Source organism: Pristiophorus japonicus, chromosome 25 (assembly GCF_044704955.1).
Source record: "Pristiophorus japonicus isolate sPriJap1 chromosome 25, sPriJap1.hap1, whole genome shotgun sequence".
Classification (NCBI taxonomy): Eukaryota; Metazoa; Chordata; class Chondrichthyes; family Pristiophoridae; genus Pristiophorus; species Pristiophorus japonicus.
The window spans coordinates 23133289-23160250 of NC_092001.1; the positions used below are offsets into that span (position 1 = coordinate 23133289).

The 26962-nt window shown below is 59.6% G+C and overlaps 1 long non-coding RNA gene across 1 annotated transcript in view; it reads left to right on the top strand.

Moving 5' to 3' along the window:
• LOC139238111 (uncharacterized) overlaps positions 1-4688 on the top strand; it is a 348171-nt gene extending 343483 nt beyond the window's left edge. The window contains exon 3 of the long non-coding RNA XR_011588573.1: positions 4675-4688. This is a non-coding gene — a long non-coding RNA (uncharacterized lncRNA). The remainder of the gene's footprint in view (positions 1-4674) is intronic.
• Positions 4689-26962: the final 22274 nt, after the last annotated feature.

The following is a 26962-nucleotide window of genomic DNA, read 5'->3' on the forward strand; positions in this document are numbered from 1 at the left end:
CACAGATATATATAAATATATATAGACATACACACAGATATATATATAAATATATAGACACACACACACAGATATATACAAATATATATAGACACACACACACAGATATATATATATATATAGACACACACACACAGATATATATAATTATATATAGAAACACACACAGATATATATAAAAATATATAGACACACACACACACAGTTATATATATAAATATATATCGACACACACACACAGATATATATAAATATATATAGACACATACACACAGATATATATAAATATAGATACACACACACACACACAGATATATATGAATATATATATAGACACACACACAGGTATATATACATATTTATAGACACACACACAGATATATATAAATATATATAGACACACACACATACAGATATATATGCATATATATATAGACACACACACACAGATATATATATATATATAGACACACACACTGATATATATATAAATATATATAGACACACACACACACAGATATATATGAATATATATATAGACACACACACACACAGATATACATAAATATATATAGACACACACACATACAGATATATATGAATATATATATAGACACACACACACAGACATATAAACATATATATAGACACACACACAGATATATATGAATATATATATAGACACACACACACAGATATATATGAATATATATATAGACACACACACACAGATATTTATAAATATATATAGACACACACACAGATATATATAAATACATATAGACACACACACATAGGTATATATAAATATATATAGACACACACACAATATATATAAATATATATCGACACACACACACACACAGATATATATAAATATATATAGACACACACACACAGATATATATAAATATATATAGACACACACAGAAATATATAAATATATATCGACACACACTCACAGATATATATAAATATATATAGACACACACACACAGATATATATAAATATATATAGACACACACAGATATATATGAATTTTTATAGACACACACACACAGATATATATAAATATATATCGACACACACACAGATATATATGAATATATATATAGACACACACACAAATATAGATAAATATAAAACTCTCTGTTGGGTTGGTGGGGCCTCTTCCAGTCGAATAGCCAACACAAAGTTTGAGAACTACTGCAATACCCCGCCAGGTCCGATAGGGGGAGCTGTACTCCGCCTCCAGCGCCTCAGCCAATAGCAGCAGCCCCACTGCGTGATGGACAACCAACTCAGCCAATGGTAAACGCGCTCACGTGGGCAGTAAACCGCCCACTGCCCCGGGTTCATGGACAGCTCAGCTGACCAATCACAGCGGCCGCACACCGCCCTGCTGCCGCCCCCCGGGGGTCCCGCCCGCGCGCTAATGGACAGCCGGGCCGACCAAGCGCCACTGTGCCCGCCCCCATGACCAACCCCGAACCAGCGTCATTGCGTCATTCTGCTTTGGATCTCCGGCTTCCGCGCCACCTGGAAGCGCCCTGAAAGCGAGCCCGCCCACACACTGCACATTAAGGTTGTGCACCGATAATTGAGAAGTTGCCCAATCAAAGCGAGGACCCGATAGTGCAAAGTCAGTGGGTGCGACTGGAGAGGAAAGGGGGCAAAGAAATGCAGTGGCAGCATCAGAGAAGGTGGGATGGGGATCAATAGATCACAGAAAGCTTTCAATCACAGAATGAGAGTTTGGGATTGACACTGGGCTGTGGGGAGGGAGCGAGGCAATGAGAGAGAGAGAGAGTTTTCTAAATAAATATATCTGTCTCACCATCTGTCCCTCCAGCATGGGATAGATACAGAGATAATCTCCCTCGACACTGTCCATCAAACACTCCCAGGGCAATTACAGGAGCTTACATACAGATTAAAGCTCCCTCTACACTGTCCCATCAAACACTCCCAGGGCAGGTACAGGGGGTTAGATACAGAGTAAAGCTCCCTCTACACTGTCCCATCAAACACTCCCAGGGCAGGTACAGGGGGTTAAATACAGAGTAATGCTACCTCCACACTGTCCATCAAACACTCCCATGGCAGGTACAGGGGGTTAGATACAGAGTAAAGCTCCCTCTACACTGTCCCATCAAACACTCCCAGGGCACGTACAGGGGGTTAGATACAGAGCAAAGCTCCCTCTACACTGTCCCATCAAACACTCCCAGGGATGGTACAGGGGGTTAGATACAGAGAAAAGCTCCCTCTACACTGTCCCATCAACACTCCCAGGGCAGGTACAGGGGGTTAGATACAGAGTAAAGCTCCCTCTACACTGTCCCATAAAACACTCCCAGGGCAGGTACAGGGGGTAGATACAGAGTAAAGCTCACTCTACACTGTCCCATCAAACACACTCAGGGCAGGTACAGCACGGGGTTAGATACAGAGTATACTGTGCTGCACTGTCTGAGGGGCAGTACTGAGGGAGCGACGCACTGTCGGAGGGGAAGTACTGAGGGAGTGCTGCACTGTTGGACGGTCAGTACTGAGGGAGTGCCGCAGTGTCAGAGGGGCAGTACTGAGGGAGTGCCGCAGTGTCGGAGGGACAGTACTGAGGGGCAACCTTGGTTGCTGATCCCTGCCCTGTGACCCTGGGTTAGAAAGGGGTGTCACTGACTCTGCGTTAGGGAAGGGGGGGTCACTGACCCAGGGTTAGGGAGGGTGGCACTGACCCTGTGAGCCTGGGTTAGGGAAGGGGAGTACCGGCGCTGGGTTAGGGAGGGGGGGTCATTGAATCTGGGTTTGGGAGGGGGGTTCACTGACACTGGGTTAGGGAGGAGGGGTGTCACTGACCCTGGGTTAGGGAAGGGGGTGTCAATGATCGTGGGTTAGGGAGGGGAGGTCACTCACGTTGGGTTAGGGAGTGGATGGTCACTGTCCCTGGGTTAGTGAGGGGGGGTCACTGCCCTGAGACCCTGAGTTAGGGAGGGGGAGTCACTGACCCAGTGATAGGGTGAGGGGATTTCACTGACCCTGGGTTAGGGAGGGGGAGTCATTGACCCTGGTTAAGGGAGGGGGGTCACTGACCCTGGATTAGGGGGAGGGGTCACTGACCCTGGGTTAGGGAGGGGGGTCACTGACCCTGGGTTATGGAGGGGGTGTCACTGACACTGGGTTAGGGAGGGGGAGTCACTGACCCTGGGTTAGGGAGGGTGTGTCACTGACCCTGGGTTAGGGAGGGGGGTAACTGACCCTGGGTTAGGGAGGGGGGGTCACTGACCCTGGGTTAGGGGGAGGGGTCACTGACCCTGGGTTAGGGAGTGGGGTGTCACTGACCCTGGGTTAGGGAGGTTGGAGTCACTGACCCTGGGTTAGGGAGGGGGAGTCACTGACCCTGGGTTAGGAAGGGGGGGTCACTGATCCTAGGTTACAGAGGGGGAGTCACTGACCCTGGGTTAGGGAGGGGGGTCACTGACACTGGGTTAGGGAGGCGGGGGTCACTGACCCTGGGTTAGGGAGGGGGGTTCACTGATCCTGGGTTAGGGAGGGGGGGTCACTGACCCTGGGTTAGGGAGGGGGAGTCACTGAACCTGGATTATGGAGGGGGAGTCAATGACCCTGGGTTAGGGAGCGAGGGTCACTGGCCCTGGGTTAGGGAGGGGGGGGTCACTGACCCTGGGTTAGAGAGGGGGAGTCACTGACCCTGGGTTAGAGAGGGGGAGTCACTGACCCTGGGTTCGGGAGGAGGGGTCACTGAACCTGTGACCCTGGGTTAGGGATTGGGGGTCACTGACCCTGGGTTCGGGAGGGGGGGTCACTGACACTGTGACCCTGGGTTAGGACGAGGGAGTCACTGACCCTGGGTTAGGGAGGGGGTGTCATTGACCCTGGGTTAGGGAGGGGGAGTCACTGACCCTGGATTAGGGAGGGGGTGTCACTGACCCTGGGTTAGGGATGGCGGTCACTGACCCGGGGTTAGGGGGGGGGTCACGGACCCTGGGTTAAGAATGGGATTTCACTGACCCTGGGTTAGGGAGGCGTGTCACTGACCCTGTGATCCTGGGTTAGGGAGGGGAGTCACTGACTCTGGGTTATGGAGGGGGGGTCACTGAACCTGGGTTAGGGAGGGGGGTCACTGACCCTGGGTTAGGGGGAGGTCACGGAACCTGCGATAGGGAGGGGGCTTCACTGACCCTGGGTTAGGGAGGGGGGGTCACTGACCCTGTGACCATGGGTTAGGGAGGGGAGTCACTGACCCTTGGTTTTGGAGGGCGGGTCACTGACTCTGGGTAAGGGAGGGGGAGTCACTGACCCTGGGTTAGGGAGAGGGGGTCACTGACCCTGGGTTAGGGAGGGGGGTCACTGACCCTGGGTTAGGGAGGGGGAGTCACTGACACTGGGTTAGGAAGGGGGTTCACTGACCCTGTGACCCTGGGTTAGGGGTATATGAGATGGTAAGTAATCTCTCTCTCCCTGCTCCCTGCCCTGGGACCATTCACACGTAAATGTCCCCAGACAGCACACACCTCAGTAACTGTGTGACTCACCCTGGCCCTGACCATTGAGATGTTAATCAGCACAAGGCTCTCTGACCCACACACACCTTTCCAGCTCAGGGACCGCCATTTTACACAAGCATTGTAACAATCACTTTTTGCTTTCTCTAGATCTCGCAACAAGACTCCAACCCAGAGAATCCACTCCCAGGAAAACCAGGTGAAATAATCTCCCTCCGGGAATTCTCCTTCGTGAGCTGAGGTCTGCTATCTCAGTGTATCTGTGGGTGGGAGATGCGTGTCTGTGTGTGTCTCCCCCTCCCCCTCTCTATCCCTCTCTCTCTGCTTCTCTCTCTTTCTCTCTCCCTCCCTCCCTCTCTATCTCCCTCTGTCTCTACTTCTCCCTCCCACTCTCTGTCCCTCTCTCTCTCTTTCCCTCTCTCTCTCCCTCTGTCTCGGCTTCTCTCTCTCCCTCCCCCTCTCTGTCTATCTCTCTCTCTCCCTCTGTCTCTGCTTCTCTCTCTCTCTCTCTCGCCCTCCCTCTCCCTCTTCGTCTGTCTCTGCTTCTCTCTCTCTCTATCTGTCTCTCTGATTCTTGGACATTGATTACAGAGATCGAATGCTCTCTAATTTATTCTACCACTACACTGTCCCATCAAACACTCCCAGGGCAGGTACAGGGGGTTAGATACAGAGTAAAGCTCCCTCTACACTGTCCGATCAAACACTCCCAGGGCAATTACAGAGGGTTAGATACAGAGTAAAGCTCCCACTACACTGTCCCATCAAACACTCCCAGAGCAGGTACAGCACGGTGTTAGATACAGAGTAAAGCTCCCTCTACACTGTCCCATGAAACACTCCCAGGGCAGGTGCAGGGGGTTAGATACAGAGTAAAGCTCCCTCTGCACTGTCCCATCAAACACTCCCAGGGAAGGTACAGGGGGTTAGATACAGAGGAACGCTCCCTCTACACTGTCCCATCAAACAATCCCAGAGCAGGTACAGCACGGTGCTAGATACAGAGTTAAGCTCCCTCCACACTGTCCCATCAAACACTCCCAGGGCAGGTACAGGGGGTTAGATACACAGTAAAGCTCCCTCTACACTGTCCCATTAAACACTCCCAGGGTAGGTACAGGGTGTTAGATACAGAGTAAAGCTCCCTCTACACTGTTCCATCAAACACTCCCAGGGCAGGTACAGGGGGTTAGATACAGAGTAAAGCTCTCTCTAAACTGTCCCATCAATAACTCCCAGGGCAGGAACAGGGGGTTAGATATAGAGTAAAGTTCCCTCCACACTGTCCCATCAAACATTCCCAGGAAATGTACAGCACGGGGGTTAGATGCAGAGTAAAGCTCCCTCTACACTGTCCCATCAAACACTCCCAAGGCAGGCAAAGCACGGGTTAGATACAGATTAAACTCCCTCTGCACTGTCCTATCAAACACTCCCAGGGCTGCTGCAGGGGTTTAGATACAGTGTAATTCGCCCTCTACACTGATCCATCAAACACTCCCAGGGCAGGTACAGGGGGTTTGATACAGAGTAAAGCTCACTCTATACTGCCCATCAAACATTCCCAGGACAGGTACAGCACGGGGTTAGATACAGAGTAATGCTCCCTCTCCACTGTCCCATCAAACACTCCCAGGGCAGGTACAGGGAGTTAGATACAGAGTAAAGATTACTCTACACTGTCCCATCAAACACTCCCAGGGAAGGTACAGGGGGTTAGATACAGAGTAAAGCTCCCTCTACACTGTCCCATCAAACACTCCCACGGCAGGTGCAGCACGGGGTTAGATACAGAGTATATTGTGCTGCACTGTCGGAGGGGCAGTACTGAGAGGGTGCCGCAGTGTCAGAGGGGAGGTACTGAGCGGCAACCTGGGTTCGAGATCCCTGCCCAGTGACGCTGGGTTTGGGAGTGGTGGGTCACTGACACTGGGTTAGGGAGGGGGGGTCACTGAACTTGGGTTAGGGAGGGGGAGTCAGTGACCCTGGGCTAGGGAGGTGGGGTCACTGACCCTGGGTTAGGGAGGTGGGTCACTGACACTGGGTTAGGGAGGGGGGTGTCACTGACCCTGGGTTTGGGAGGGGGGGTCACTGACCCTGGGTTATGGAGGGGGGGTCACTGACCCTGGGTTAGGGAGGGTGGTGTCACTGACCCTGGGTTAGGGAGAGGGGTCACTAACCCTGGGTTAGGGAGCGGAGAGGGTCACTGACCCTGGGTTAGGGAGGGGGGGTCACTGACCCTGGGTAAGGGTGGGTGGGTCACTGACCCTCTGTTAGGGAGGGGGGGTCACTGACCCTGGGTTAGGGAGGGGGGTGTCACTGACCCTGGGTTAGTGATGGGGGGTCACTGACCCATTGACCCTGGGTTAGGGAGGGGGAGGGGTCACTGACCCTGGGTTAGGGCGGGGGTGTCACTGACATGGGTTAGGGAGGGGGTTCACTGACACTGGGTTAGGGAGCGGGGGATCACTGACCCTGGGTTAGGGAGGGGGAGTCACTGACCCTGTGTTAGGGAAGGGGGGTCACTGACCCTGGGTTAGGGAGAGGGGGAGTCACGGACCCTGGGTTAGGGAGGGGGAGTCACTGACCCTGGGTTAGTGAGGCCGAGCCACTGACCCTGGGTTAGGGAGGGGGTGTCACTGACCCTGCGTTAGGGAGGGGGAGTCACTGACCCTGCGTTAGGGAGTGGGGTCACTGACCCTGGGTTAGGGAGGGGGTGTCACTGATCCTGGGTTAGGGAGGTGGATCACTGACCCTGGATTAGGGAGGGGGGTCACTGACCCTGGGTTAGGTAGGGAGGGTCACTGACCCTGGGTTAGGGAGGGTGGGTCTCTGACCCTAGGTTACGGAGTGGGAGGACACTGTCCCTGGTTTAGGGAGGGAGAGTCACTGACCCTGGTTTAGGGAGGGGGTGTCACTGACCCTGGGTTAGGGAGGGGGGTGTCACTGATCCTGGGTTAGGGAGGGGTGTCACTGACCCTGGGTTAGGGAGGGGGGGTCACTGACCCTGTGTTAGGGAGGGCACGTCACTGACCCTGGGTTAGGGAGGGGGGGTCACTGACCCTGGGTTAGGGTGGGGTGAAAACTGACCCTGGGTTAGGGAGGGGGAGTCACTGACTCTGGGTTAGGGCGGGAGGATCAGTGACCCTGTGACCCTGGGTCAGGGAGGGGGGTGTCACTGACTCTGGGTTAGGGAGGGAGGGTCAGTGTCACTGTGACTCTGGGTTAGGGAGGGTTGGTCACTGACACTGTGACCCTGGGTTAGGGACGCGGGGGTCACTGACCCTGGGTTAGGGAGGGAGGTCACTGACCCTGTGACCCTGGGTTAGGGACGCGGGGGTCACTGACCCTGGGTTAGGGAGTGGGGGTCACTGACCCTGGGTTAGGGAGGCGGGTCACTGACCCTGGGTTAGGGAGGGGGGGTCACTGATCCTGCGACACTGGGTTAGGGAGTGGGGGTCACTGACCCTGGGTTCGGGAGGGGGGGTCACTGTCCCTGGGTTAGGGAGGGGGGGGCACTGACTCTAGGTTATGGAGGTGGGGTCACTGACCCTGCGTTAGGGAGGGGGAGTCACTGACCCTGCGTTAGGGAGGTGGGGTCACTGACCCTGGGTTAGGGAGGGGATGTTACTGACCCTGGGTTAGGGAGGTGGGTCACTGACCTTGATTCGGGAGGGGGGGGTCACTGACCCTGGGTTAGGGATGGTTGGTCACTGATCCTGTGACACTGGGTTAGGGAGGGGAGTCACTGACCCTGGGTTAGGGAGGGGGTTCACTGACCCTGGGTTATGGAGGGGGAGTCACTGACCCTGGGTTAGGGAGAGGGGTTCACTGACCATGGGTTAGGGAGGAGGAGTCACTGACCTGGGTTCGGGAGGTGGGTTCACTGACCCTGGGTTAGGGAGGGGGGTCACTGAACCTGTGATCCTGGGTTAGGGACGCGGGGGTCACTGAACCTGGGTTAGGGAGTGGGGGTCACTGATCCTGTGACACTGGGTTAGGGAGGGGAGTCACTGACCCTGGGTTAGGGAGGGGGGATGACTGACCGTGGTTTATGGAGGGGGAGTCACTGACCTGGGTTCGGGAGGTGGGGTAACTGACCCTGGGTTAGGGAGGTGGGTCACTGACCCTGGGTTAGGGAGGGGGGGTCACTGACCCTGGGTTTGGGTGGGTGGGTCACTGACCCTGGGTTAGGGAGGGGGGTCACTGACCCTGGGTTAGGGAGGGGGGTGTCACTGACCCTGGGTTAGGGAGAGGTGGTCACTGACCCTGGGTTAGGGAGGGGGGGGTCACTGATCCTGGGTTAGGGAGGGGAGTCACTGAGCCTGGGTTAGGGAGGGGGGTCACTGACCATGGGTTAGGGAGGCGGGGGTCACTGACCCTGGGTTAGAGAGGGGGGGTCACTGATCCTGGGTTAGGGAGGGGGGCTCACTGACCCTCAGTTATGGAGGTGGAGTCAATGACCCTGGGTTAGGGAGGGGGTGTCACTGACCCTGGGTTAGGGAGGGGGGGTCACTGACCCTGGGTTATGGAGGGGGGTCACTGATCCTGTGACACTGGGTTAGGGACTGGGGGTCATTGACCCTGGGTTAGGGAGGGGGGGTCACTGACCCTGGGTTAGGGAGAGGGTGTCACTGACTCTGGGTTAGGGAGGTGGGGTCACTGACCCCGCGTTACGGAGGGGGAGTCACTGACCCTGCGTTAGGGAGGTGGGGTCACTGACCCTGGGTTAGGGTGGGGGTGCTACTACCCTGGGTTAGGGAGGTGGGTCACTGACCCTGGATTAGGAAGAGGGGGTCTCTGACCCTGGGTTATGGAGGGGGGGTCACTGACCCTGGGTTAGGGAGGGGGGGTCACTGATCCTGTGACACTAAGTTAGGGAGGGGAGTCACTGACCCTGGGTTAGGGAGGCGGGGTCACTGACCCTGGGTTAGGGAGGGGGGGTCACTGATCCTGGGTTAGGGAGGGGAGTCACTGAGCCTGGGTTAGGGAGGGGGGTCACTGACCATGGGTTAGGGAGGCGGGGGTCACTGACCCTGGGTTAGGGAGGGGGGGTCAATGATCCTGGGTTAGGGATGGGGGCTCACTGACCCTCGGTTATGGAGGTGGAGTCAATGACCCTGGGTTAGGGAGGGGGGTGTCACTGACCCTGGGTTAGGGAGGGGGGGGTCACTGACCCTGGGTTAGGGAGGGGGGCTCACTGATCCTGGGTTAGGGAGGGGAGTCACTGAGCCTGGGTTAGGGAGGGGGGTCACTGACCATGTGTTCGGGAGGCGGGGGTCACTGACCCTGGGTTAGGGAGGGAGGGTCACTGATCCTGGGTTAGGGAGGGGGGCTCACTGACCCTCGGTTATGGAGGTGGAGTCAATGACCCTGGGTTAGGGAGGGGGTGTCACTGACCCTGGGTTAGGGAGGGGGGGTCACTGACCCTGGGTTATGGAGGGGGGTCACTGATCCTGTGACACTGGGTTAGGGACTGGGGGTCATTGACCCTGGGTTAGTGATGGGGGGTCACTGACCCAGTGACCCTGGGTTAGGGAGGGGGAGGGGTCACTGACCCTGGGTTCGGGCGGGGGTGTCACTGACATGGGTTAGGGAGGGGATTCACTGACACTGGGTTAGGGAGCGGGGGATCACTGACCCTGGGTTAGGGAGGGGGAGTCACTGACCCTGTGTTAGGGAAGGGGGGTCACTGACCCTGGGTTAGCGAGAGTGGGAGTCACGGACCCTGGGTTAGGGAGGGTAAGTCACTGACCCTGGGTTAGTGAGGGCGAGTCACTGACCCTGGGTTAGGGAGTGGGTGTCACTGACCCTGCGTTAGGGAGGGGGAGTCACTGACCCTGCGTTAGTGAGTGGGGTCACTGACCCTGAGTTAGGGAGGGGGTGTCACTGATCCTGGGTTAGGGAGGTGGATCACTGACCCTGGATTAGGGAGGGGGGTCACTGACCCTGGGATAGGTAGGGAGGGTCACTGACCCTGGGTTAGGGAGGGTGGGTCTCTGACCCTAGGTTACGGAGTGGGAGGACTCTGTCCCTGGTTTAGGGAGGGAGAGTCACTGATCCTGGGTTAGGGAGGGGGGGTCACTGACCTGGGTTAGGGAGGGGGGTGTCACTGATCCTGGGTTAGGGAGGGGGTGTCACTGACCCTGGGTTAGGGAGGGGGGGTCACTGACCCTGTGTTAGGGAGGGCACGTCACTGACCCTGGGTTAGGGAGGTAGGGGTCACTGACCCTGGGTTAGGGTGTGGTGAAAACTGACCCTGGGTTAGGGAGGGGGAGTCTCTGACTCTGGGTTAGGGCGGGAGGATCAGTGACCCTGTGACCCTGGGTTAGGGAGGGGGGTGTCACTGACCCTGGGTTAGGGAGGGGGGGTCACTGACCCTGGGTTAGGGAGGGGGAGTCACTGACTCTGGGTTAGGGAGGGAGGGTCAGTGTCTCTGTGACTCTGGGTTCGGGAGAGTTGGTCACTGACACTGTGACCCTGGGTTAGGGACGCGGGGGTCACTGACCCTGGGTTAGGGAGGGAGGTCACTGACCCTGTGACCCTGGGTTAGGGACGCGGGGGTCACTGACCCTGGGTTAGGGAGTGGGGGTCACTGACCCTGGGTTAGGGAGGCGGGTCACTGACCCTGGGTTAGGGAGGGGGGGTCACTGATCCTGCGATACTGGGTTAGGGAGTGGGGGTCACTGACCCTGGGTTCGGGAGGGGGGGTCACTGTCCCTGGGTTAGGGAGGGTGGGACACTGACTCTGGGTTAGGGAGGTGGGGTCACTGACCCTGCGTTAGGGAGGGGGAGTCACTGACCCTGCGTTAGGGAGGTGGGGTCACTGACCCTGGGTTAGGGAGGGGGGGTCACTGACCTTGATTCGGGAGGGGGGGGTCACTGACCCTGGGTTATGGAGGGGGGGTCACTGACCCTGGTTTAGGGATGGTTGGTCACTGATCCTGTGACACTGGGTTAGGGAGGGGAGTCACTGACCCTGGGTTAGGGAGGGGGGATCACTGACCCTGGGTTATGGAGGGGGAGTCACTGACCCTGGCTTAGGGAGAGGGGTTCACTGACCCTGGGTTAGGGATGGGGAGTCACTGAACTGGGTTCGGGAGGTGGGTTCACTGACCCTGGGTTAGGGAGGGGGTTCACTGAACCTGTGACCCTGGGTTAGGGACGCGGGGGTCACTGAACCTGGGTTAGGGAGTGGGGTTCACTGATCCTGTGACACTGGGTTAGGGAGGGGAGTCACTGACCCTGGGTTAGGGAGTGGGGATCACTGTCCGTGGTTTATGGAGGGGGAGTCACTGACCTGGGTTCGGGAGGTGGGGTAACTGACCCTGGGTTAGGGAGGTGGATCACTGACCCTGGGTTAGGGAGGGGGGGTCACTGACCCTGGGTTTGGGTGGGTGGGTCACTGACCCTGGGTTAGGGAGGGGGGTCACTGACCCTGGGTTAGTGAGGGGGGTGTCACTGACCCTGGGTTAGGGAGGGGGGGCCACTGACCCTGGGTTCGGGAGGGAGGGTCACTGATCCTGGGTTAGGGAGGGGAGTCACTGAGCCTGGGTTAGGGAGGGGGTCACTGACCATGGGTTAGGGAGGCGGGGGTCACTGACCCTGGGTTAGGGAGGGGGGGTCACTGATCCTGGGTTAGGGAGGGGGGCTCACTGACCCTCGGTTATTGAGGTGGAGTCAATGACCCTGGGTTAAAGAGGGGGTGTCACTGACCCTGGGTTAGGGAGGGGGGGTCACTGACCCTGGGTTATGGAGGGGGGTCACTGATCCTGTGACACTGGGTTAGGGACTGGGGGTCATTGACCCTGGGTTAGGGAGGGGGGGTCACTGATCCTGGGTTAGGGAGAGGGTGTCACTGACTCTGGGTTAGGGAGGTGGGGTCACTGACTCCGCGTTACGGAGGGGGAGTCACTGACCCTGCGTTAGGGAATTGTGGTCACTGACCCTGGGTTAGGGTGGGGGTGTTACTACCCTGGGTTAGGGAGGTGGGTCACTGACCCTGGATTAGGGAGAGGGGGTCTCTGACCCTGGGTTATGGAGGGGGGGTCACTGACCCTGGGTTAGGGACGGGGGTTACTGATCCTGTGACACTAAGTTAGGGAGGGGAGTCACTGACCCTGGGTTAGGGAGGCGGGGTCACTGACCGTGGGTTAGGGAGGGGGGGTCAATGATTCTGGGTTAGGGAGGGGGGCTCACTGACCCTCGGTTATGGAGGTGGAGTCAATGACCCTGGGTTAGGGAGGGGGGTGTCACTGACCCTGGGTTAGGGAGGGGGGGTCACTGACCCTGGGTTAGGGAGGGGGGTTACTGATCCTGGGTTAGGGAGGGGAGTCACTGAGCCTGGGTTAGGGAGGGGGGTCACTGACCATGGGTTAGGGAGGCGGGGGTCACTGACCCTGGGTTAGGGAGGGGGGGTCACTGATCCTGAGTTAGGGAGGGGGGCTCACTGACCCTCGGTTATGGAGGTGGAGTCAATGACCCTGGGTTAGGGAGGGGGTGTCACTGACCCTGGGTTAGGGAGGGGGGGTCACTGACCCTGGGTTATGGAGGGGGGTCACTGATCCTGTGACACTGGGTTCGGGACTGGGGGTCATTGACCCTTGGTTAGGGAGGGGGGGTCACTGACCCTGGGTTAGGGAGAGGGTGTCACTGACACTGGGTTAGGGAGGTGGGGTCACTGACCCCGCGTTACGGAGGGGGAGTCACTGACCCTGCGTTAGGGAGGTGGGGTCACTGACCCTGGGTTAGGGTGGGGGTGTTACTACCCTGAGTTAGGGAGGTGGGTCACTGACCCTGGATTAGGTAGAGGGGGTCTCTGACCCTGGGTTATGGAGGGGGGGTCACTGACCCTGGGTTAGGGAGAGGAGGTCACTGACCCTGGGTTAGGGAGGGGGAGTCACTGACCTGGGTTCGGGAGGTGGGGTCACTGACCCTGGGTTAGGGAGGGGGGTCACTGAACCTGTGATCCTGGGTTAGGGACGAGGGGGTCACTGACCCTGGGTTAGGGAGTGGGGGTCACTGACCCTGGGTTAGGGAGGGGGGGTCACTGAGCCTGGGTTATGGAGGGGGAGTCACTGACCCTGGGTTAGGGAGAGGGGGTCACTGACCCTGGGTTAGGGAGGGGGATTCACTGACCTGGGTTAGGGAGGAGGGTCACTGACCCAGGGTTAGGGAGAGGGGGTCACTGACCCTGGGTTAGGGAGGGGGATTCACTGACCTGGGTTAGGGAGGGATGTCACTGACCCTGTGTTAGGGAGGCGGGGGTCACTGACCCTCGGTTATGGAGGGGGAGTCACTGACCCTGGTTTAGGGAGGGGGAGTCACTGACCCTGGGTTAGCGAGGGGAGGTCACTGACCCTGGGTTAGGGAGGGGGTGTCACTGACCCTGGGTTAGTGAGGGCGAGTCACTGAACCTGGGTTAGGGCGGGTGTGTCACTGACCCTGGGTTAGGGAGTGAGAGTCACAGACCCTGGATTAGGGGGTGGGTGTCACTGACCCTGTGACCCTGGGTTAGGGAGGGGGTGTCACTGACACTGGGTTCGGGAGGGGGATCACTGACCTTGTGACCCTGGGTTAGGGAGGGGGAGTCACTGACCCTGGGTTAGGGAGGGTGTGTCACTGACCCTGGGTTAGGGAGGGAGAGTCACAGACCCTGGATTAGGGAGGGGGTGTCACTGACCCTGGGTTAGGGAGGGGGGTCACTGACCCTGGGTTAGGCAGGGGGGGTCACTGACCCTGTGACTCTGGGTTAGGAAGGGGGGGTCACTGACCCTGGGTTATGGAGGGGGAGTCACTGACCCTGGGTTAGGGAGAGGGGGTCACTGACCCTGGGTTAGGGAGGGGGATTCACTGACCTGGGTTCGGGAGGGATGTCACTGACCCTGGGTTAGGGAGGCGGGGGTCACTGACCCTGGGTTAGGGAGGGGGGGTCACTGATCCTGGGTTAGGGAGGAGGGGTCACTGACCCTCGGTTATGGAGGGGGAGTCACTGACCCTGGTTTAGGGAGGGGGAGACACTGACCCTGGGTTAGGGAGGAATAGTCACTGACCCTGGGTTAGGGAGGGGGATTTCACTGATCCTTGGTAAGGCAGGGGGGGTCACTGACCCTGGGTTAGGGAGGGTGGCCACTGACCCTGGGTTAGGGAGGGATGTGTCACTGACCCTGGGTTAGGGAGTGGGGGTCACTGATCCTGTGTTAGGGAGGGGGGTCACTGACCCTGGGTTAGAGAGGGGGGTTCATTGACACTGGGTTAGGGAGGGTGTGGGGTCACTGACCCTGGGTTATGAAGTGGGGGTCACTGACCCTGGGTTAGGAAGGGGGGGTCACTGACTCTGGGTTAGGGAGGGAGGGTCAGTGACCCTGTGACCCTGGGTTAGGGAGGGGCGTGTCACTGACCCTGGGTTAGGGAGGGGTGGTCACTGACCCTGTGACCCTGGGTTAGGGAGGGGGTGGTCACTGACCCTGGGTTAGGGAGGGGGGGTTACTGATCCTGTGACACTGGGTTAGGGAGTGGGTGTCACTGACCATGGGTTACGGAGGGGCGGACACTGACCCTGGGTTAGGGAGGTGGGGTCAATGACACTGGGTTATGGATGGGGAATCACTGACCCTGGGTTAGGGTGGGGGGTTACACTCCCTGGGTTAGGAAGGGGGAATCACTGACCCTGGGTTAGGGAGGGGGGGGATACTGAGCCTGTGACCCTGGTTTAGGGAGGGGGGGTCACTGACCCTGGTAAGGGAGGGGGGATCACTGACCCTGTGACCCTGTGTTAGGGAGGGGGTGGAGTCACTGTCCCTGGGTTAGGGAGGGGTTGTCACTGACGCTGTGACCCTGCGTTAGGGAGGGGGGGTCACTGACTCTGGGTTAGGGAAGGGGGGTCACTGACCCTGGGTTTGGGCGGGTGGTCACTGACCCTGGGTTTGTGGGGGTGGTCACTGATCCTGTGTTATGGAGGGGGTCACTGACCCTGGGTTAGGGAGGGGGTGGGGTCACTGACCCTGGGTTAGGGAGGGGGGATCACTGACCCTGGGTTAGGGAGGGTGGTCACTGATCCTATGTTAGGGAGGGGTGTGTCACTGACCCTGGGTTAGGGAGGGGTGTGTAACTGACCCTGGGTTAGGGAGTGGGGGTCACCGACCCTGTGTTAGGGAGGGGGAGTCACTGACCCTGGGTTAGGGAGGGTGTGGTGTCACTGACCCTGGGTTATGAAGTGGGGGTCACTGACCCTGGGTTAGGGAGGGGGGGTCACTGACCCTGGGTTAGGGAGGAGGTGGTTCACTGACACTGGGTTAGGGAGGGGGGTTTCACTGACCCTTGACCCTGGGTTAGGGAGGGGGGTCACTGACCCAGGGTTAGGAGGGGGGTTTACTGACCCTGGGTTAGGGAGGGATGGTCACTCACCCTGGGTTAGGGAGGGGTGTTTCACTGATCCTTGGTTAGGCAGGGGGGGGCACTGACCCTGGGTTAGGGAGGGGGGTCACTGATCTGGGTTAGGGAGGGGGGTTTCACTGACCTGGGTTAAGGAGAGGGGGTCACTGACCCTGGGTTTGGGAGGGGGGATCACTGACCCTGGGTTAGGGAGGGTGGTCACTGACCCTGGGTTAGGGAGGGGTGTGTCACTGACCCTGGGTAAGGGAGTAGGGGTCACTGACCCTGTGTTAGGGAGGGGGAGTCACTGACCCTGGGTTAGGGAGGGGGGTCACTGACCCTGGGTTAGGGAGGGGGGGTCACTGACACTGGGTTAGGGAGGGTGTGGGGTCACTGACCCTGCGTTATGAGGTGGGGGTCACTGACCCTGGGTTAGGGAGGGGGGGTCACTGACACTGGGTTAGGGAGGGTGTGGGGTCACTGACCCTGGGTTATGAGGTGGGGGTCACTGACCCTGGGTTAGGGAGGGGGGGTCACTGACCCTGGGTTAGGGAGGGGGATTCACTGACCCTGGGTTAGGGAGGGGGAGTCACTGACCCTGGGTTAGGGAGGGGGAGTCACTGATCCTGAGTTAGGGAGGGGGTGTTACTGACCCTGGGTTAGGGAGGTGGGGTCACTGACCCTGGTTTATGGAGGGGGGGTCACTGACCATCGGTTAGGGAGGTGGGTCACTGACCCTGCATTAGGGAGGGGGGTCACTGACCCAGGGTTAGGAGGGGGGGTTACTGACCCTGGGTTAGGGAGGGGGGGGTCACTGACCCTGGGTTACGGAGGTGGGGGTCACTGACCCTGGTTTAGGGAGGGGGAGTCACTGACCCTGGGTTAGGGAGGAATGGTCACTGACCCTGGGTTAGGGAGGGGGGTTTCACTGATCCTTGGTTAGGCAGGGGGGGTCACTGACACTGGGTTAGGGAGGGGGGTCACTGACCTGGGTTAGGGAGCGGGGTTTCACTGACCCTGGGTTATGGAGAGGGGGTCACTGACCCTGGGTTTGGGAGGGGGGATCACTGACCCTGGGTTAGGGAGGGAGGTCACTGACCCTGGGTTAGGGAGGGGTGTGTCACTGACCCTGGGTTAGGGAGTGGGGGTCACTGACCCTGTGTTAGGGAGGGGGAGTCACTGACCCTGGGTTAGGGAGGGGGGTCACTGACCCTGGGTTAGGAAGGGGGGGTCACTGACACTGGATTAGGGAGGGTGTGGGGTCACTGACCCTGGGTTATGAGGTGGGGGTCACAGACCCTGGGTTAGGGAGGGGGGGTCACTGACCCTGGGTTAGGGAGGGGGGGGTTCACTGACACTGGGTTAGGGAGGGGGGGTTCACTGACCCTTGACCCTGGGTTAGGGAGAGGTGGAGTCACTGACCCTGGCTTCGGGAGGGGGAGTCACTGACCCTGGGTTAGTGAGGGGGAGTCACTGACCCTGGATTAGGGAGGGGGGTCACTGATCCTGGGTTAGGGAGGGGGGGTCACTGACCCTGGGTTAGGGAGGGGGTGTCACTGACCCTGGGTTACGGAGGTGGGCGTCACTGACCCTGGTTTAGGGAGTGGGAGTCACTGACCCTGGGTTAGGGAGGGATGGTCACTGACCATGGGTTAGGGAGGGGGGTTTCACTGATCCTGGTTTATGGAGGGTGGGGTCACTGACCATCGTTTAGGGGGGTGGGTCACTGACTCTGGATTAGGGAGAGGGGTCACTGACGATGGGTTAGGGAGGTGGGGTCACTGACCCTGGTTTATGGAGGGGGGGGTCACTGACCATCGTTTAGGGGGGTGGGTCACTGACTCTAGATTAGGGAGGGGGTTCACTGACCCTGGGTTAGGGAGGGGGGGTCACTGACCCTATGTTAGGGAGTGGGTGTCACTACCCTGGGTTACGGAGGGGGGGTCACTGACCCTGGTTTAGGGAGGGGGAGTCACTGACCCTGGGTTAGGGAGGGATGGTCACTGAACTTGGGTTAGGGGGGGGTCACTGACCCTGGGTTTGGGAGGGGGAGTCACTGACACTGGATTAGGGAGGGATGGTCACTGACCCAGGGTTAGGGAGGGGTTGTCACTGATCCTTGGTTATGGAGGGGAGGTCACTGACCCTGGGTTAGGGAGGGGGGGTCACTGACCCTGGGTTAGGGAGGGAGGGTCAGTGACCCTGTGACCCTGGGTTAGGGAGGTGCGTGTCACTGACCCTGGGTTGGGGAGGGGTGGTCACTGACCCTGTGAACCTGGGTTAGGGAGGGGGTGGTCACTCACCCTGGGTTAGGGAGGGGGGTCACTGATCCTGTGACCCTGGGTTAGGGCCGGGGGTGGTCACTGACCCTGGGTTCGGGAGGGGGGTCACTGAACCTGGGTTAGGGAGGGGGAGTCACTGACCCTGGGTTAGAGAGGAGGGGTCACTGACCCTGGGTTCGGGAGGGGGGGTCACTGATCCTGTGACACTGGGTTCGGGAGCGGGGGTCACTGACCCTGGGTTAGGGAGGGGTTGTCACTGACCCTGGGTTAGGGAGGGGGGGTCACTGACTCTGTGACCCTGGGTTAGAGAGGGGGGGTCACTGACCCTGGGTTCGGGAGGGGGGGTCACTGATCCTGTGACACTGGGTTCGGGAGCGGGGGTCACTGACCCTGGGTTAGGGAGGGGTTGTCACTGACCCTGGGTTAGGTAGGGGGGGTCACTGACTCTGTGACCCTGGGTTAGGGAGAGGGGGAGTCACTGACCCTGGTTTAGGGAGCGGGTGTCACTGACACTGGGTTAGGGATTGGGGGGTCACTGAAACTGGGTTAGCGAGGGGGGGTCACTGACCCTGGGTTAGGGAGGGGTTGTCACTGACCCTGGGTTAGGGAGGGGGGTCACTGACCCTGGGTTAGGGAGGGGGGGTCACTGACACTGAGTTAGGGAGGGGGAATCACTGACTCTGGGTTAGGGAGGTGGTGTTATTGACCCCGGGGTAGGGAGGGGGAGACACTGACCCTGGGTTAGGGAGGGGGGGTCACTGACTCTGTGACCCTGGGTTAGGGAGGGGGGGGTCACTGACTCTGGGTTAGGGAAGGAGGGGTCACTGACCCTGGTTTTGCGGGGGTGGTCACTGACCCTGGGTTATGGGGGGGTGTCACTAAACCTCGGTTATGGAGTGGGTGGGGTCACTGATCCTGGGTTAGGGATGGTCGGTCACTGACACTGGGTTAGAGAAGGGCGGTCACTGACCCTGGGTTAGGGAGGGGGGGGTCACTAACCCTGAGTTAGGGAGGGGGAGTCACTGACCCGGGGAAAGGGAGAGGGGGTCTCTGACCCTGGGTTAGGGAGAGGGGGAGTCACTGACCCTGGTTTAGGGAGCGGGTGTCACTGACACTGGGTTAGGGAGTGGGGGGTCACTGAAACTGGGTTAGCGAGGGGGGGTCACTGACCCTGGGTTAGGGAGGGGGAGTCACTGACCCTGGGTTCGGGAGGTGGGGTCACTGACCCTGGGTTATGGAGGTGGGTCACTGACCCTGGGTTAGGGAGGTGGGGGTCACTGACCCTGGGTTTGGGAGGGGGTGTCATTTACCCTGGGTTAGGGAGGTGGGTCACTGACCCTGGGTTAGGGAGGGAGGTGTCACTGACACTGGGTTAGGGAGGGGAAGTCTCTGCCCCTGGGTTATGGAAGGGGGGTCACTGACCCTGGATTAGGGAGAGGGGGAATCACTGACCCTGGTTTAGGGAGGGGGTGTCACTGACACTGGGTTAGGGAGTGGGGGGTCACTGAACCTGGGTTAGGGAGGGTGGGTCACTGACCCTGGGTTAGGGAGGTGGGGTCACTGACCCTGGGTTAGGGAGGTGGGTCACTGACCCTGGATTTGGGAGGGGGGGTCACTGACCCTGGGTTTGGGAGGGGGGGTCACTGACCCTGGGTTAGGGAGGGGGGTCACTGACCCTGGGTTAGGGAGGGCGGTGACACTGACCCTGGGTAAGGGAGGAGGGGTCACTGACACTGGGTTAGTGACGGTGTGGGGTCACTGACCCTGGGTTACGAAGTGGGGGTCACTGACCCTGGGTTACGAAGTGGGGGTCACTGACCCTGGGTTAGGGAGTGGGGGTCACTGACCCTGGGTTAGGGAGGGAGGGTCACGGTCCCTGGGTTAGGGAGGGGGGGTTCACTGACCCTGGGTTAGGGAGGGGGGGTTCACTGACCCTTGACCCTGAATTAGGGAGAGGGGGAGTCACTGACCCTGGCTTAGGGAGGGGGAGTCACTGACCCTGGGTTAGTGAGGGGGAGTCACTCACCCTGGGTTAGGGAGGGGGGATCACTGACCCTGGGTTAGGGAGTGGGAGTCACTGACCCTGGGTTAGGGAGGGGGTGTCACTGACCCTGGGTTAGGGAGGTGGGGTCACTGACCCTGGTTTAAGGAGGGGGGGGTAACTGACCATCGGTTAGGGAGGTGGGTCACTGACCCTGGATTCGGGAGGGTGGTCACTGACCCTGGGTTAGGGAGGGGTGGTCACTGACCCTGTGAACCTGGGTTAGGGAGGGGTTGGTCACTGACCCTGGGTTAGGGATGGGGGTCACTGACCCTGTGACCCTGGGTTAGGGACGGGGGGGGGTCACTGAACCTGGGTTCGGGAGGGGGGTCACTGAACCTGGGTTAGGGAGGGGGAGTCACTGACCCTGGGTTAGGGAGGGCGGGTCACTGACCCTGGGTTAGGGAGGGGGGGTCACTGATCCTGTGACCCTGGGTTAGGGACGGGGTGGGGTCACTGACCCTGGGATCGGGAGAGGGGTCACTGAACCTGGGTTAGGGAGGGGGAGTCACTGACCCTGGGTTAGGGAGGGGGAGTCACTGACCCTGTGTTAGGGAGGGGGGTCACTGACCCTGTGTTAGGGAGGGGGGGTCACTGACACTGGGTTAGGGAGGGGGAATCACTGACTCTGGGTTAGGGAGGGGGGGTTACTGACCCTGGGTTAGGGAGGGGGAGACACTGACCCTGGGTTAGGGAGGGGGGGTCACTGACCCTGTGAACCTGGGTTAGGGAGGGGGGGTCACTGACTCTGGGTTAGGGAAGGAGGGGTCACTGACCCTGGGTTTGGGGGGGTGGTCACTGACCCTGGGTTATGGGGGGGTGTCACTAACCCTGGGTTAGGGAGTGGGTGGGGTCACTGATTCTGGGTTAGGGAGGGGGGGTCACTGACCCTGGGTTAGAGAAGGGGGGGTCACTGACCCTGGGTTAGGGAGGGGGGGTCACTGACCCTGAGTTAGGGAGGGGGATTCACTGACCCGGGGTTAGGGAGCGGGTGTCACTGACACTGGGTTAGGGAGTGGGGGGTCACTGAAACTGGGTTAGCGAGGGGGGGTCACTGACCCTGGGTTAGGGAGGGGTTGTCACTGACCCTGGGTTAGGGAGGGGGGTCACTGACCCTGGGTTAGGGAGGGGGGGTCACTGACACTGAGTTAGGGAGGGGGAATCACTGACTCTGGGTTAGGGAGGTGGTGTTATTGACCCCGGGGTAGGGAGGGGGAGACACTGACCCTGGGTTAGGGAGGGGGGGTCACTGACTCTGTGACCCTGGGTTAGGGAGGGGGGGGTCACTGACTCTGGGTTAGGGAAGGAGGGGTCACTGACCCTGGTTTTGCGGGGGTGGTCACTGACCCTGGGTTATGGGGGGGTGTCACTAAACCTCGGTTATGGAGTGGGTGGGGTCACTGATCCTGGGTTAGGGATGGTCGGTCACTGACACTGGGTTAGAGAAGGGCGGTCACTGACCCTGGGTTAGGGAGGGGGGGGTCACTAACCCTGAGTTAGGGAGGGGGAGTCACTGACCCGGGGAAAGGGAGAGGGGGTCTCTGACCCTGGGTTAGGGAGAGGGGGAGTCACTGACCCTGGTTTAGGGAGCGGGTGTCACTGACACTGGGTTAGGGAGTGGGGGGTCACTGAAACTGGGTTAGCGAGGGGGGGTCACTGACCCTGGGTTAGGGAGGGGGAGTCACTGACCCTGGGTTCGGGAGGTGGGGTCACTGACCCTGGGTTATGGAGGTGGGTCACTGACCCTGGGTTAGGGAGGTGGGGGTCACTGACCCTGGGTTTGGGAGGGGGTGTCATTTACCCTGGGTTAGGGAGGTGGGTCACTGACCCTGGGTTAGGGAGGGAGGTGTCACTGACACTGGGTTAGGGAGGGGAAGTCTCTGCCCCTGGGTTATGGAAGGGGGGTCACTGACCCTGGATTAGGGAGAGGGGGAATCACTGACCCTGGTTTAGGGAGGGGGTGTCACTGACACTGGGTTAGGGAGTGGGGGGTCACTGAACCTGGGTTAGGGAGGGTGGGTCACTGACCCTGGGTTAGGGAGGTGGGGTCACTGACCCTGGGTTAGGGAGGTGGGTCACTGACCCTGGATTTGGGAGGGGGGGTCACTGACCCTGGGTTTGGGAGGGGGGGTCACTGACCCTGGGTTAGGGAGGGGGGTCACTGACCCTGGGTTAGGGAGGGCGGTGACACTGACCCTGGGTAAGGGAGGAGGGGTCACTGACACTGGGTTAGTGACGGTGTGGGGTCACTGACCCTGGGTTACGAAGTGGGGGTCACTGACCCTGGGTTACGAAGTGGGGGTCACTGACCCTGGGTTAGGGAGTGGGGGTCACTGACCCTGGGTTAGGGAGGGAGGGTCACGGTCCCTGGGTTAGGGAGGGGGGGTTCACTGACCCTGGGTTAGGGAGGGGGGGTTCACTGACCCTTGACCCTGAATTAGGGAGAGGGGGAGTCACTGACCCTGGCTTAGGGAGGGGGAGTCACTGACCCTGGGTTAGTGAGGGGGAGTCACTCACCCTGGGTTAGGGAGGGGGGATCACTGACCCTGGGTTAGGGAGTGGGAGTCACTGACCCTGGGTTAGGGAGGGGGTGTCACTGACCCTGGGTTAGGGAGGTGGGGTCACTGACCCTGGTTTAAGGAGGGGGGGGTAACTGACCATCGGTTAGGGAGGTGGGTCACTGACCCTGGATTCGGGAGGGTGGTCACTGACCCTGGGTTAGGGAGGGGTGGTCACTGACCCTGTGAACCTGGGTTAGGGAGGGGTTGGTCACTGACCCTGGGTTAGGGATGGGGGTCACTGACCCTGTGACCCTGGGTTAGGGACGGGGGGGGGTCACTGAACCTGGGTTCGGGAGGGGGGTCACTGAACCTGGGTTAGGGAGGGGGAGTCACTGACCCTGGGTTAGGGAGGGCGGGTCACTGACCCTGGGTTAGGGAGGGGGGGTCACTGATCCTGTGACCCTGGGTTAGGGACGGGGTGGGGTCACTGACCCTGGGATCGGGAGAGGGGTCACTGAACCTGGGTTAGGGAGGGGGAGTCACTGACCCTGGGTTAGGGAGGGGGAGTCACTGACCCTGTGTTAGGGAGGGGGGTCACTGACCCTGTGTTAGGGAGGGGGGGTCACTGACACTGGGTTAGGGAGGGGGAATCACTGACTCTGGGTTAGGGAGGGGGGGTTACTGACCCTGGGTTAGGGAGGGGGAGACACTGACCCTGGGTTAGGGAGGGGGGGTCACTGACCCTGTGAACCTGGGTTAGGGAGGGGGGGTCACTGACTCTGGGTTAGGGAAGGAGGGGTCACTGACCCTGGGTTTGGGGGGGTGGTCACTGACCCTGGGTTATGGGGGGGTGTCACTAACCCTGGGTTAGGGAGTGGGTGGGGTCACTGATTCTGGGTTAGGGAGGGGGGGTCACTGACCCTGGGTTAGAGAAGGGGGGGTCACTGACCCTGGGTTAGGGAGGGGGGGTCACTGACCCTGAGTTAGGGAGGGGGATTCACTGACCCGGGGTTAGGGAGAGGGGCTCTCTGACACTGGGTTGGGGAGAGGGGGAGTCACTGACCCTGGTTTAGGGAGCGGGTGTCACTGACACTGGGTTAGGGAGTGGGGGGTCACTGAAACTGGGTGAGCGAGGGGGGGTCACTGACCCTGGGTTAGGGAGGGGGAGTCACTGACCCTGGGTTCGAGAGGTTGGGTCACTGACTCTGGCTTATGTTGGTGGGTCACTGACCCTGGGTTAGGGAGGGGGGGGTCACTGACCCTGGGTTTGGGAGGGGGTGTCACTTACCCTGGGTTCGGGAGGTGGGTCACTGACCCTGGGTTAGGGAGGGAGGTGTCACTGACACTGGGTTAGGGAGGGGAGGTCACTGCCCCTGGTTTATGGAAGGGGGGTCACTGACCCTGGGTTAGGGAGAGGGGGAGTCACTGACCCTGGTTTAGGGAGGGGGTGTCACTGACACTGGGTTAGGGAGTGGGAGGTCACTGAACCTGGGTTAGGGAGGGTAGGTCACTGACCCTGGGTTAGGGAGGTGGGGTCACTGACCCTGGGTTAGGGAGGTGGGTCACTGACCCTGGGTTATGGAGGGGGGGTCACTGACCCTGGTTTTGGGAGGGGGGTCACTGACCCTGGGTTAGGGAGGGGGGTGTCACTGACCCTGGGTTAGGGAGGAGGGGTCACTGACCCTGGGTTAGGAAGGGTGTGGGGTCACTGACCCTGGGTTACGAAGTGGGGGTCACTGACCCTGGGTTAGGGAGGGTGGGTCACTGACCCTGTGTTAGGGAGTTGGGGTCACTGACCCTGGGTTAGGGAGGGAGGGTCACTGACCCTGGGTTAGGGAGGGTGGGTTCACTGACCCTGGGTTAGGGAGGGGGGGTTCACTGACCCTTGACCCTGAATTCGGGAGAGGGGGAGTCACTGACCCTGGCTTAAGGAGGGGGAGTCACTGACCCTGGGTTATTGAGGGGGAGTCACTGACCATGGGTTAGGGAGGGGGGATCACTGACCCTCGGTTAGGGAGTGGGGGTCACTGACCCTGGGTTAGGGAGGGGGTGTCACTGACCCTGGGTTAGGGAGGTGGGGTCACTGACCCTGGTTTAAGGAGGGGGGGGTCACTGACCATCGGTTAGGGAGGTGGGTCACTGACCCTGGATTAGGGAGGGTGGTCACTGACCCTGGGTTAGGGAGGGGGGGTCACTGACCCTGGTTTAGGGAGGGGGTGGTCACTGACCCTGGGTTACGGAGTGGGGGGGTCAATGGCCCTGGTTTAGGGAGGGGGAGTCACTGGCCCTGGGTTAGGGCGGGATGATCACTGACCCTGTGTTAGGGAGGGGGGTGTCACTGATCCTTGGTTAGGGAGGGGGGTCACTGACCCTGGGTTAGGAAGGGGGGGTCACTGACCCTTGGTTAGGGAGGGGCGGTCACTGACCCAGGGTTAGGGAGGGGGAGTCACTGACTCTGGGTTAGGGAGGGAGGGTCAGTGACCCTGTGACCCTGGGTTAGGGAGGGGGGTGTCACTGACCCTGGGTTAGAGAGAGAGGGTAACTGACCCTGGGTTAGGGAGGGGGAGTCACTGACTCTGGGTTAGGGAGGGAGGGTCAGTGACCCTGTAACCCTGTGTTAGGGAGGGGCGTGTCACTGACCCTGGGTTAGGGAGGCGTGGTCACTGAACCTGTGACCATGGGGTAGGGAGGGGGGGTTCACTGACCCTGGGTTAGGGAGGGGGGGTTCACTGACCCTTGACCCTGAATTCGGGAGAGGGGGAGTCACTGACCCTGGCTTAAGGAGGGGGAGTCACTGACCCTGGGTTATTGAGGGGGAGTCACTGACCATGGGTTAGGGAGGGGGGATCACTGACCCTCGGTTAGGGAGTGGGAGTCACTGACCCTGGGTTAGGGAGGGGGTGTCACTGACCCTGGGTTAGGGAGGTGGGGTCACTGACCCTGGTTTAAGGAGGGGGGGGTCACTGACCATCGGTTAGGGAGGTGGGTCACTGACCCTGGATTAGGGAGGGTGGTCACTGACCCTGGGTTAGGGAGGGGAGGTCACTGACCCTGGTTTAGGGAGGGGGTGGTCACTGACCCTGGGTTACGGAGTGGGGGGGTCAATGGCCCTGGTTTAGGGAGGGGGAGTCACTGGCCCTGGGTTAGGGCGGGATGATCACTGACCCTGTGTTAGGGAGGGGGGTGTCACTGATCCTTGGTTAGGGAGGGGGGTCACTGACCCTGGGTTAGGAAGGGGGGGTCACTGACCCTTGGTTAGGGAGGGGCGGTCACTGACCCAGGGTTAGGGAGGGGGAGTCACTGACTCTGGGTTAGGGAGGGAGGGTCAGTGACCCTGTGACCCTGGGTTAGGGAGGGGGGTGTCACTGACCCTGGGTTAGAGAGAGAGGGTAACTGACCCTGGGTTAGGGAGGGGGAGTCACTGACTCTGGGTTAGGGAGGGAGGGTCAGTGACCCTGTAACCCTGTGTTAGGGAGGGGCGTGTCACTGACCCTGGGTTAGGGAGGCGTGGTCACTGACCCTGTGACCATGGGGTAGGGAGGGGGTGATCACTGACTCTGGGTTAGCGAGGGGGGTCACTGACCCTGTGACCCTGGGTTGGGGACGGGGGGGGTCACTGACCCTGGGTTCGGGAGGGTGGGTCTCTGATCCTGGGTTAGGGAGGGAGGGGCACTGACCCTGGGTTAGGGAGGAGGGGTCACTGAGCCTGGGTAAGGGAGGGGGGGTCACTGATCCTGTGACACTGGGTTAGGGAGGGGGAGTCACTGACCTGGGTTAGGGAGGGGGTGTCACTGACCCTGGGTTCGGGAGGGGGGTCACTGACCCTGGGTTAGGGAGTGGGGGTCACTGACACTGGGTTAGGGAGGGGGAATCACTGACCCTGGGTTAGAGAGGGGGTATTACTGACACTGGGTTAGGGAGGGGGAGTCACTGACCCTGGGTTAGGGAGGGGGGGTCACTGACCCTGTGACCCTGGGTTAGGGATGGTGGGTCACTGACCCTGGGTAAGGGAGGGGAGTCACTGACCCTGTGACCCTGTGTTCGGGAGGGGGGGTGTCACTGATCCTGGGTTAGGGAGGGGGTGTCACTGACCCTGTGACCCTGGGTTAGGGAGGTGTGTCACTGAACCTGGGTTCGGGAGGGGGGGTCACTGATCCTGGTTTAGGGAGGGGGGGTCACTGATCCTGGGTTGGGGAGGGGAGGGTCACTGACCCTGTCTTAGGGAGGGGGGGTCACTGACC